The sequence below is a fragment of the Beta vulgaris genome, chromosome 5 (assembly GCF_026745355.1).
Source record: "Beta vulgaris subsp. vulgaris cultivar EL10 chromosome 5, EL10.2, whole genome shotgun sequence".
Classification (NCBI taxonomy): Eukaryota; Viridiplantae; Streptophyta; class Magnoliopsida; order Caryophyllales; family Amaranthaceae; genus Beta; species Beta vulgaris.
The window spans coordinates 27,470,258-27,481,910 of record NC_079206.1 but is presented as its reverse complement, the minus strand read 5'-3'; the positions used below and the strand labels follow the sequence as shown (position 1 = coordinate 27,481,910).

At 39.9% G+C, this 11,653-nt stretch overlaps 1 non-coding gene across 1 annotated transcript; it reads left to right on the top strand.

Annotated features, from left to right (window-relative positions):
- Nucleotides 1-11,162: 11,162 nt before the first annotated feature.
- Nucleotides 11,163-11,269, top strand: LOC125498022 (small nucleolar RNA R71). The gene has a single exon (XR_007274793.1). It is a non-coding gene; the product is annotated as a small nucleolar RNA R71 (small nucleolar RNA).
- Nucleotides 11,270-11,653: the final 384 nt, after the last annotated feature.

Genomic DNA, 11,653 nt, shown 5'->3' with positions numbered 1-11,653 from the left:
CCACTGGAATCACTAAATTCCGATATCTGCATAATGAGTTATGATCAAAAGAGTGCACATGACTCAGTTTCCATACTTCTTTTAATATGTTTCCGCTATGTTTTGGTTGCAATCTGACTCGAAGATGCCCTTTGGACTTCTCATTTGACTTAGCTCCTTCCTAGATTCTTCTCATGCTTAAGCTTGTCCAATAATACTCCAATTGTGTTCTCAATACCTGAAAACTATCAAAAACACCGAAAACACACACAAGAGTGATATCTTCTCAACTTAAGTAACTATATGCAATTAGGGACTAAAAATGCAACTAAATGATCCTAAAATGCAACCTAAATGCATCATGAAATACCTATATTTGCTTGTCCTCAAGCAATCAAACAATAGACACGAGAAGAAAATGATAACCTACAATATGGGACTAAAATAAGGTTAAGCACACAATCCAAAACACGAGAGATATCAACACTACACAAACCAAGCATCGAGTATCTACGAAACAAAGCCGCATAGCACGTCATGTGACCAATCAACTCAACAATCTTACCACAAAGCCTTTTCCCCAAGCTGGACTTAACAAAACTTGACAGACCTCACTATAGATATGTGCACTAATACCCTCTTGTGTTTAAGGCAGAAATCAATGATACTCAACGGTCTCAACCTATATATATCAACTCAGAAGAAGCAGTACTCTTTAACTTTGACCTTTTGACTCACCTTCAACACGAAAACGCAACACACAAAGATCAAGAGGACTTTCAAGGGTTGTAACGAGGCTAGAGTTAAGGGTATGGATCATATTTTGGGAAATGTGGTGGAAAAGCCAAGAAGGGAAGCAAATATCAATGTAAAAACGGCTGAACAAGGCATTCACAACTTCATATAACACCATCATTACCAAAATATCGCCACAATATCTTTCATGCATAGTAACCCATATATGACCTTTTCACTTTTCTTTCAAAATATGTTCACTTCCTTTGTTTCTTTCATTTCTTTTTCTTCATTCTTTTTCTATATTGCCAAAATCTCTTTGAACCACATTCGAATTCGATGATAAAGCTCATTAATAACACTTTCCTTCAACAAAACCACGCATCAACTACATCCATGTAATACAGTATGACCAAAACTAACACTTGCTCCCCCAAGCTTTGCTTGGGATAATATTCAAATGAGGTTAAGGGTTGTAATATGGGTGAAAGTAACAAACAAAGGTCAGGAAAGCTCAGCGGGGCTAGAGACGGGAAATATGTAAACAAGTAGAACTCTGTGCTAAAATCATGAAATGAACGCCTCAATCATATCAAATAGTGTACACAATCAAGTATCAAGGAGTACCAGGTCAAAATCAAGATCAATACATCAACTGAGGAACTAATCACTCATGAAAGAACATAACTGACAATATCGTCAGTTTATTAGGCACAGAAGCTCACATGGGTCAATTTTGTCTGCACAGTAAAGTTAAAGCCAGCCAGAGAGATCAAACAGTCTTACCAAGGCCAATCAATCGTATCATAATTATGCTATGAAGAATCATGAAACCACTGTACAACAAAGCTGAAGAGCTGTAGTAGAGATATCAACAAAGTTCTCGAAGGTGTGCCAACAATAATCCCATAGATGAAAACTAGAATGAAATGAGCTAGCTAAAATGCAACTATGATGCAACTAAGAAAGCAGTACATTTTTTTGGTTACACGTAAAATCCTATTCCTAATGAACATGCAAAAGCGTGTAACAACTACAAAGCAATAAAAACTACACTAGAAAGCACTAGAGGATAGAATATCCCTCCCCCAAGTTAAATACAGCATAGTGTCTCACTGTGTAAAAAGTAAGGGAAGGGAAAAAAGAAAGCTCACGCAACGGGAGCTTCGTCCATCGAGGATGGCTCAGGAGTAGTGTCAACGCTAGAAGCGATGAGGCCAGAAGCGTCTAGCGGCCGACGTAGATCACGGACCTCGGCACAAAGGTCCTCCACATGACGCTCAACAGTCTCGAGGCGAGATAACATCGTCGTCTGAAATAATGCATAAGAACTCATGAAGCGACTGAAGTGGGCTTCCATGGTCTCAGGAAACACAGTAGTGCTGGACGAGGGGTCCTCGAAAACTGGAGGTGGGGGTGCTGCGAGTGTGGGAGAGACGACAGCTGCTGGGGCTGATAGTGCAACACAATGAGGGCACGGGAATGTTCCCTGAACTATGCCGCCTACCTCTATAGTTTCAAAGATAGCACGAGGATGCCATAACCAAATACTAGAATCCTGAGGATGAGCACTAGGGAGAATATCATAGATGATTCACTTTTCTGTGGAATGACAAGGCTTAACGAACCATATATACCTGTTCTTAGCGTGGTGGACGAGCCATCCATAACGATCCATAGAGGTGAGGTTAAGGAGGTTGGTGGAGGCAGAAGTCACTTTAGAGGCTAAATCGATGCCTCTGTCTAGAGCAAACACAGAAACAAACCCACCCATGGAGATATCACTTTTTTTCACATCCCGCTCCCAAAGAAATCCACTCATAAGGAATTTAGCAAAGTTCACTTTTCCGTGCACAGTCACGGGAGACATAGAAAGAAACCACAGAAGTTTCAAATCTTGTAGAGTTACTTGCTCTGATTCTGATTTGGGACGGAAAAGTTGAAGTATAAAGCGGTGAAGCAGGCGGAGAGCAGGACAACCAATAGATGGGGACTTGCTAGAACCCGATGCCCAATCAGAACGCCCAGTAATCTTCTTCCAAAAGGAGATGGGATCAAAATTATCACAATTTGGGTCAGCTTGTAATTGCATGAAGGTAGATGGACCGACATGACCCCCTGTAGGCTAACCAAACAGAATATTTATCTCATCCCAAGACATGATATGCTCGGTACCCTCAAGGGTGAATACTACATCACCTTTCGACGTCCCGACTGCAAGGGAATCCATAAATTCAACTACGAGCTCAGGACAAATTCGCTCGTTCAATCAGAATACTCGGCCCCAATGATGTGTCTGCTCAATGTACCCAAAAACCCAATCAAAACTGATCTTAGTCACGACATTCAGAGAGAAATAGAGGGTAGGGGCGATGGTGCGCTTTTGGAGTGTAGCAAGGCGCGTTTGGGAAGTGGAGGGTGAGAGTGAGGGAGAAGGTGGCGGGGGTTGAGGGGTTGAAGTGGATGTGGTGGCTTTGGAAGTGGTGGTTTTAGGTGCTTTGGATTTTGAAGTTGTGGAAGTCTTTGAAGGTGGTTTGGAGGGGTTTTTTTTTTGTATTTTTCGTGAGTGCTCATTAGGATTGTAGATGGGTTTAGGTTTAGACAAGACTCTCGCCGATGATCTCATGACGCTTTTCAGCACACAACCAAGAACAATCACCACAAATCAATCACAACAACTGCACAATCAATCTAATCACCACACAACCAATGTAATACCAAGCAATTCAAGCTCAACTAAATGTCGCCAACAAGGGACCCAAAATATACCACGTGAAGTACAAGATTGATTGATGTAGGGGACTTGATTGAGGAAATCCAAGTATGTGTCCAAGAGTCCCAATTGAAATTTCAAAGCACATTCAAGAAGAAATCCCAATTCAATGAGAAAGTTTAGGGTTTGAAGATTATGTGAATGGAAAAAAAAGGGAGGTGGCTGTAATACCCCCAATTTTCAAAGATTATTTTATTATTATTTATTAAGATTTAATATTATTTTCGCTTAAAAATTATTTTGTGATAATGAGATTTCATTTGTTAACTATGTTTATTAAAATAATAATTTATTTTAACAAGCTTCAACTAAATCATTTACTTATTATTCATTTCATAATTAAACTCTTTATTTGTTTATGGATACCCTTATCCAAGTTGCCACCCATGTTGTCCATCCACATTAGTAATCCAAGCCCAAACATTAGTCCATAGTTCAAGTCCATGTGTCTTTTACCAAAAAAAAAAGTTAAAACAAAAAAAAAAAAGAGAGAGTGAAAATCAGCTTCTTTCACCGCCTCCCTCCCTCCTTCCTCTTCTTCAAAAAAAAATCAGCAGTAAAAGAATTAATTAGTTCAGCAACTTGCAATACTTGTCAGTAAAAATTTAATCTTCCCAACTAATATCAGACTTTAGGGGATAGCTTCACCTCCCTACACCATAGCCTCCATTAATGGGGACTTGATCAAGCTTAAAAATTTCTGACCAAATCCCTCTATAAATAGTGACTTCAATCTCATCAGATTCCTCAAGCAAAACCACTTCAAAGGTTTGCTTCACTCTCTTTCTCCCTCTTTAATTTCTGAAATTCTGATTTTTAAAGGTTAAAATAGAAAAATTCTAAACCCACCATTATCACCACCTTCGAACCACCACAAAAAGAAAATCCGACCACCTGAAACGCGGCCAACCACCGCGACCAACCAGCCACCCGCATCACCTAAGTCGCGCCTCCCTTGCGCGCAGCCCCTCGCCCCAACTCCGCGCCCAGCCACCTTCTGTCGCGACCCAACTCTGCCGCCCAGCCCCTCGACCCCGCCTGATTCCCCCTCGCCTGAATCCCGCCGGAAATCGCCGGCCAAACTCCACCCTCAAACCTTCCTCCTTCCCTTCTCTCTGTCGCCCCTGTTGCCTTCCCCTCTCCTTCATTCTTTTTTTTTCCTTCTGTTTAAATGAAGCTAATTCTTAGAATCAGTAAAGTGGAACCCCCCCTTCCCTTTTAAATGATTTTTGTTATTTTACCTTTATTTTAAAAACTAAAACTTTATAAACTCTCTTAAGTTCATTAAGAATTTCTGTAAAGTTATTTGAACTATTTAAATTGTTTACTTTATAAAAAAAGGGGTTATTTAGGAACTAACTTAAATCTCGTTAATATTGTAGACTCCGATTTCGTAGACAAGGACTATCAAGAGCGCTAACACGTTCGTGAACTTAGCTTTGGGCACGCGTCACGAGGTAATCTCCGATGTCCATCTAAACATAGATCCCGCTAGTGTAAAATGAATTGGTTACGTGATTATTGTATGCTTATAAAATTTATAATTATGGACTATAATTATGGATTCGAATAACAAGTGGACAAAGACTCTGGATTCTGATTATGACTTATGAATAACGACGATGGACGATGTACGATATGACAATGAGGTTACTATAACGTTATTAAAAATCGGTTAATGTTATTTAAGAATGATATGATTATTATTATATTATTATTGTTATTATTATTATAATTATTATGATTATTATTATTGTTATTATTATCACTTTATTCATGAATATTATTATCGTTATTAACTTTGAACTTTATGGAAGTTGGAATTGATAAGAAATTGTGATAACAAAATGATTATGAATCTGAAATGATAAATGAACTCAAGTGATTGATAATATGAAATAAGTTATTGAAATCTCTATGAATGGATTGAGATTATGATGGATTGAATATGTTCACACTGGTTTGAACAAGATGACGTAATTGAATAAGATGACGTAATTGAATAAGATGACGTAAATGTATATTGTGAATTATGTGACGACGTGAATTAAAAGATGTTAATCACGTAAAGTGAAATATCGGAGGGAAATGATGAACAGGTTGCCCTGTATGAGTGATTCAGCGGCCCCTACAGGTTATCTGGTTACTATGCTGATTATTCTGTTCATGTCTTCCTTCTAACCTGATGTGATCCAAGTAGAAGGGGTGTGCACACTAGGGACTCTGTTATGGCCAATATGATTTTTCGTAGGTGGTTACAGGGGGTTTCCCCGGCCTACAAGTAGGTGGTTACAGGGGGTTTCCCCGGCCTACTATGTTGAAGTAAGTGGTTACAGGGGGTTTCCCCGGCTTACTGGCGTTCTCTTTCCTCTCCTTGAATAATTGAGATAATTGAATTAATGAAATGATTATTCAGTGTATATATATGTGTACATGTGTTATGACTTCCAAAGCTATGAGTATACTATTTTACAAAGTATTTTCAACTTAAGTATTTTACGGGATGGAGTTGGAATTACTCAGTTTATCTGATTTTTGGGAGCTTGTCTCTCTTGTCTCTTTTCAATGTATTTGTGCAGGTGGGTGATCCCGCGGGTGCATGTTTGAGCTCGTGCTTTCACCTAGGGTCAAAATTAGCACACCAAAACCACTAAACAACACTTGTTAGCATGGTTAGTTTAATAAAAAAAATGAAGATTGAATTCAAGTGAATTCAAAAACTAAAAGAAACTATGAAAAGAAACTAAAAAATAAGAAGCGAATTCAAGTGAATTCAAGATGAAAATATTTTTGTTCTTGGCTTTTTCTTTTTTTTTTTTTTTTATAGAAAAATTAGGAGTAAAAGAAAAAGGAAGAGTTAGAGATTCGGGTTGCCTCCCGAATAGCGCTGGTTTATGCAGGTCCCGCACGACCATTTACCTCTTTTCAATGACTAGTAGGGGTAGGTGTTTGGAGGTAGAGTACCTCAACTAGACCCACAGGAGCGCCTTCATAGTACAACTTCATACGTTGACCATTCACCTTGAACCCTTCACCTTTTTCGTTCATAATCTCTACAGAACCGAACATGTTCACTCTTGTAACTGTGAAAGGGCCTGACCATCTAGACTTTAACTTTCCATGAAAGATTTTTAGCCCAGAATCATAGAGTAAAACCTTATCTCCAATCGTGAACTCCCAAGGGAGGATCTTTTTGTCATGCCACTTCTTGGTTTTCTCCTTGTATACTCGTGCACTATCATACGCTAACAAACGACACTCATCAAGCTCATTGAGTTGTATAAGACGTTTCTCCCCTGCAAGCTTTTGATCCATATTAAGCTCCTTGATCGCCCAAAAAGCTTTATATTCTAATTCAACGGGGAGGTGGAACGCTTTCCCATACACAAGCCTATACGGTGAAGTACCAATTGGTGTCTTGAATGCAGTTCTGTAAGTCTAGAGTGTGTCATCTAATTTCGTGCTCCAATCCTTCCTAGGCCTTGCAACTACCTTCTCAAGAATGAACTTAATTTCGCGGTTTGAAACCTCTACTTGCCCACTCGTTTGAGGATGGTATGCTAATCCAGTATGGTGGTAGACTCCATATTTCTTCAAAAGGGTGTCTAAATGTCGTTCATGAAAATGGGAGCCTCCATCACTAATCACAGCTCGTGGGACCCCAAACCTTGGAAATATGATCTTCTTGAACAAGGCTATGACTACCTTAGAATCATTAGTAGGAGATGCCACGGCTTCAACCCACTTAGAGACATAATCCACAACAACCAATATGTAACAATTTCCATTGGAAGATGGGAACGGTCCCATAAAGTCAATACCCCAAACATCGAAGATTTCAACTTCTAGAATACCTGTTTGGGGCATCTCATGCCTTCTCGAAATATTGTCGGTCCTCTGGCAAGCGTCACATGACATGATGAAAGACTGTGCATCCTTGAACATTGTCGGCCAAAAGAAACCGACTCATGGAGCTTTGCAACAGTCCTGGAAGGGCCATGATGCCCTCCATAAGGTGAGTTATGGCAACGATTCATGACTCCATTGACCTCCCATTCAGGGACACATTTTCGAAAAAGACCATCTGAACATTCACGAAACAAGTGAGGATCATCCCAAAAGTAGAATTTAACATCATGGAGGAACCTTTTCTTCTGTTGGTAGGACATATCAGGAGGTACTACACCGCCTACCAAGTAATTTGCGTAGTCGGCAAACCAAGGAATATGTGCTGTGACTGCGTATAAATGATCGTCAGGAAAAGAATCATCTATAGGAGTTGAGTTCATACCATCTTCATGCCTGATCCTTGACAGGTGGTCTGCAACTACGTTCTCTGCGCCCTTCTTATCACGAATTTCTATGTCGAACTCTTGGAGTAAGAGAATCCATCGAATGAGCCTAGGCTTAGCTTCCTTCTTAGAGAGAAGGTACTTCAAAGCAGCATGATCTGTGTAGATAATAACTTTAGAGCCAATCAGATAAGATCTGACTTCTTTAAAGCATAGACAATAGCCAAAAGCTCCTTTTCTGTAGTAGCATAGTTGACTTGAGCCTCGTCCAATGTCTTGCTAGCGTAGTAGATTGCATGCAAGACCTTATCCTTGCGTTGACCAGTGGCTCCAACGCATAATCACTTGCGTCACACATTATCTCGAAAGGGAGTTCCCAATGGGAGACGAATAATAGGTGCAGTTATCAAAGCTTGCTTGAACCTGTCAAAAGACTCAAGACACTCATAAGTAAAAACAAATGGAGCATCCTTAAGAAGGAGTTGGGTCAGTGGTTTAGCAATTTTAAAAAATCCTTGATAAAACGGCGATAAAATCTTGCATGACCAAGGAAGCTTCGTACCCCTTTAACATTAGCTGGTGGGGGTAATTGCTCAATCACTTGGAACCTTAGCTCGATCTACTTGGATGCCCCTATCAGAAACAATATGGCCTAAGACAACTCCTTCAGTCACCATGAAATGACACTTTTCCCAGTTTAAGACCAAATACACTCTTCACATCTTTTCAAGACTTTAGTGAGATTAACTAAGCATGTACCAAATGTAGTTACATACACACTAAAATCATCCATAAAGACTTCCATGATAGACTCGATGAACTCAGAAAAGATACTCATCATGCAGCGTTGAAAGGTGGCAGGGGCATTACACAAACCAAAGGGCATTCTACGATATGCAAAAGTGCCATAAGGGCATGTGAATGTGTCTTTTCTTGATCATCAGGATGAATGGGAATTTGGAAGAAACCTGAATACCCATCCAAATAGCAAAAATATTTATGACAAGCCAACCATTCAAGCATTTGGTCAATAAAAGGTAGAGGAAAGTGGTCCTTTTTAGTGGCCATGTTGAGTCTCCTATAGTCTATACACATACGCCATCCAGTCACAGTTCTAGTGGGATTAACTCATTCTTTTCATTTTTCACAACAGTCATGCCACCTTTTTTGGTACTACTTGGACAGGACTTACCCACTTAGAGTCAGCAATAGGGTAGATAATACCTGCATCGAGTAGTTTCATCACCTCTTTCTTAACCACTTCCTGCATGTTTGGATTCAATCTCCTTTGTGGTTGAATGCACGGCTTATGATCATCCTCGAGGTGTATCCTGTGCATACAAAAATCGGGGCTAATACCCTTAAATCATCAATACTGTACCCTATAGCCTTCTTGTGATTTTTCAGAACAACTAGAAGTTTGGAAAGTTGGCTATCATCGAGTGCAGCACTGACAATCACAGGATCTAACTCTTGCTCATCTAAGAATACATACTTCAAGTGAGAGGGGAGAGGTTTAAGTTCGGGTTTCTTTACCTCAACATTACACACAGATCGATCTAACCTCTTTACCTGTTGGCATCCATCAAGGTCAGATTCTTCACTTGCTAGCATCTTCTCAATAGCATCTACTTCATTGCTCCATATACTGCCATCACCTGTGGAAGAATCAAGACAAAGTACCGCCTCCAAGGGGTCTCCATAGAGAGCTTGGGGCATGTTATCATGGCAAATTACATCAACCACATCAATATACAACACTTTTCCTCTAGCATAGGACTTTTCAAAGCAGTGCTTAGATTAAAAGTGACCTCATCATCTCCAACAAATAGTGTAAGCTTACCATTTTTCACATCAATGACGGCACCGGCAGTATGAAGGAATGGCCTACCCAAAATGATTGGAATTTGCCTGTCTTCCTCCATATCAAGTACAACAAAGTCCACGGGAATAAAAAATTTACCTACTCTAACAAGCACATCCTCTAAAATACCTAGGGGGTATTTAACAGAACGGTCAGCCATTTGTTAGAGTAATATTGGTAACTTTAAACTCCCATATTCAATTTTGAGGAAACAGACAATGGCATAACACTCACACTAGCCCCCAAATCACATAAAGCTTTATCAATGAACAAACTACCAATGTGACAAGGTATAGAGAAACTACCAGGATCTTTTAATTTTGGTGGAGATTTATTTTGTAAGAGGGCACTATATTCTTCAGTAAAAGCAACTGTCTTCACCTTGTTAAAAGCCCTTTTCCTAGTCAAGATATCTTTCATAAATTTTGCATAAGCAGGCACTTGAGTAATTAATTCCGTGAAAGGAACATGTTACCTGAAGATTCTTGACGACTTCCAAAAACTTACCAAATTGCTTGTCTAGCTTACTCTTGAGGTGACGATTGGGGAAAGGAAGTTTGATAGGAGGAACCTCAATAGCAGGCTTTTTGGCTTCATTGGTCTCTTCATGTTCAGTTGCTTGCTTAGAGTTCTCCTTGTCATTTTTAGCTTCAGCTGGGACCTGTTCCTCATCATTTTTCACACTCAAAGTATCATCAATAGGCATGGTGGTCCATTATAGTGAGAAACACTTCGGAGAGTGATGGCATTTGCCGAATCTGTAGGCTGAACAGGTTGTGCTGGAAGAGCACTTTGTTGGCTAGTAGAGTTCGAAGTAGCCAATTGTGCCAACTGATTCTCCAACATCTTATTGTGAGCAAGAATGGACTCAATTTGTGCTTTGTCAGCTTGTCTATCTTTTTGCATTTGTAGCATCATATTTCTCATCTCAACCATCATTGGATCGGCAGGTGGTCTAGAGAAACCAGGAGGGTGTTGAGAAGGTTGTTGGTAGTACCTCTGGTTCAATTGTTGTGCTTGTGGTTGTGGTGTAGGAGGATTTAGGACATTAGTGCTCTTGTAAGACATATTAGGATGATTTCTCAACCCTGGATTGTATGTGTTGGAGTATGGGTTGTTCGGCCGATATGTTTGAAAAGCATTAACTTGTTCGAGAGAACTTCGACACTCTTGTGCCCAATGTCCAACTATACCACAATTATCACACAAAATCTCGGATGTAGTACCTAAAGCAGCAACACTTGCAGGAGAGGAGAGTTGCATATTATCAAGCTTACTGCTGATTGCATTCATCTATGCAGCTAATAGGGATATAGAATCTATCTCATGCTTTCCACCCTTTTTAGCTAGTCCGCGAGGATTTCCATATTGAGAGTTGTGAATAGCCATCTCCTCGATTAAATCATGTGCATCATCAATTTCTAGTTTCATGAATCTCCCATTTGCTTCAGAGTCAAGGATAAGTCTCGAGTTGTTCCCCAAACCATTGTAGAATCCCTGAACTAGGAACCATTTTTGTAAACCATGATGGGGACATTCTCGCTGAAGATCTTTAAATCTTTCCCATGCCTCATGTAAAGACTCATCATTCCCTTGGGTGAAATTTGTAATCTGACTACGCAACCTAGCAGTCTTCTCTGGAGGGTAGTACTTTCTGTAGAAAGCTAGGGCCAAGGTATTCCAATAAGTGATCCCAAGAGTGGCTCGATTAATCCCATTGTACCACATCTTTGCCTTGTTTCGAAGTGAAAATGGGAAAAGAATCTCCCGAATATGATCTTGTGTCACTCCCTGCTGCTTAATGGTAGAGCAATATTGGCAGAAATCCTGATAATGAAGATTAGGGTCTTCATTAGGTCCACCACCAAATTGTTTTCTTTCGATCATGTTTAACAATGCAGGTTTGATCTCGAAATTTACAGCTTCGATTTCAGGCATTTGATTGCTCTTGGGAAGTTCAGCCAAAGAGGGTTGGGAAAAGTCAGTAAGCCTCTAAGCCATCTCTGATTC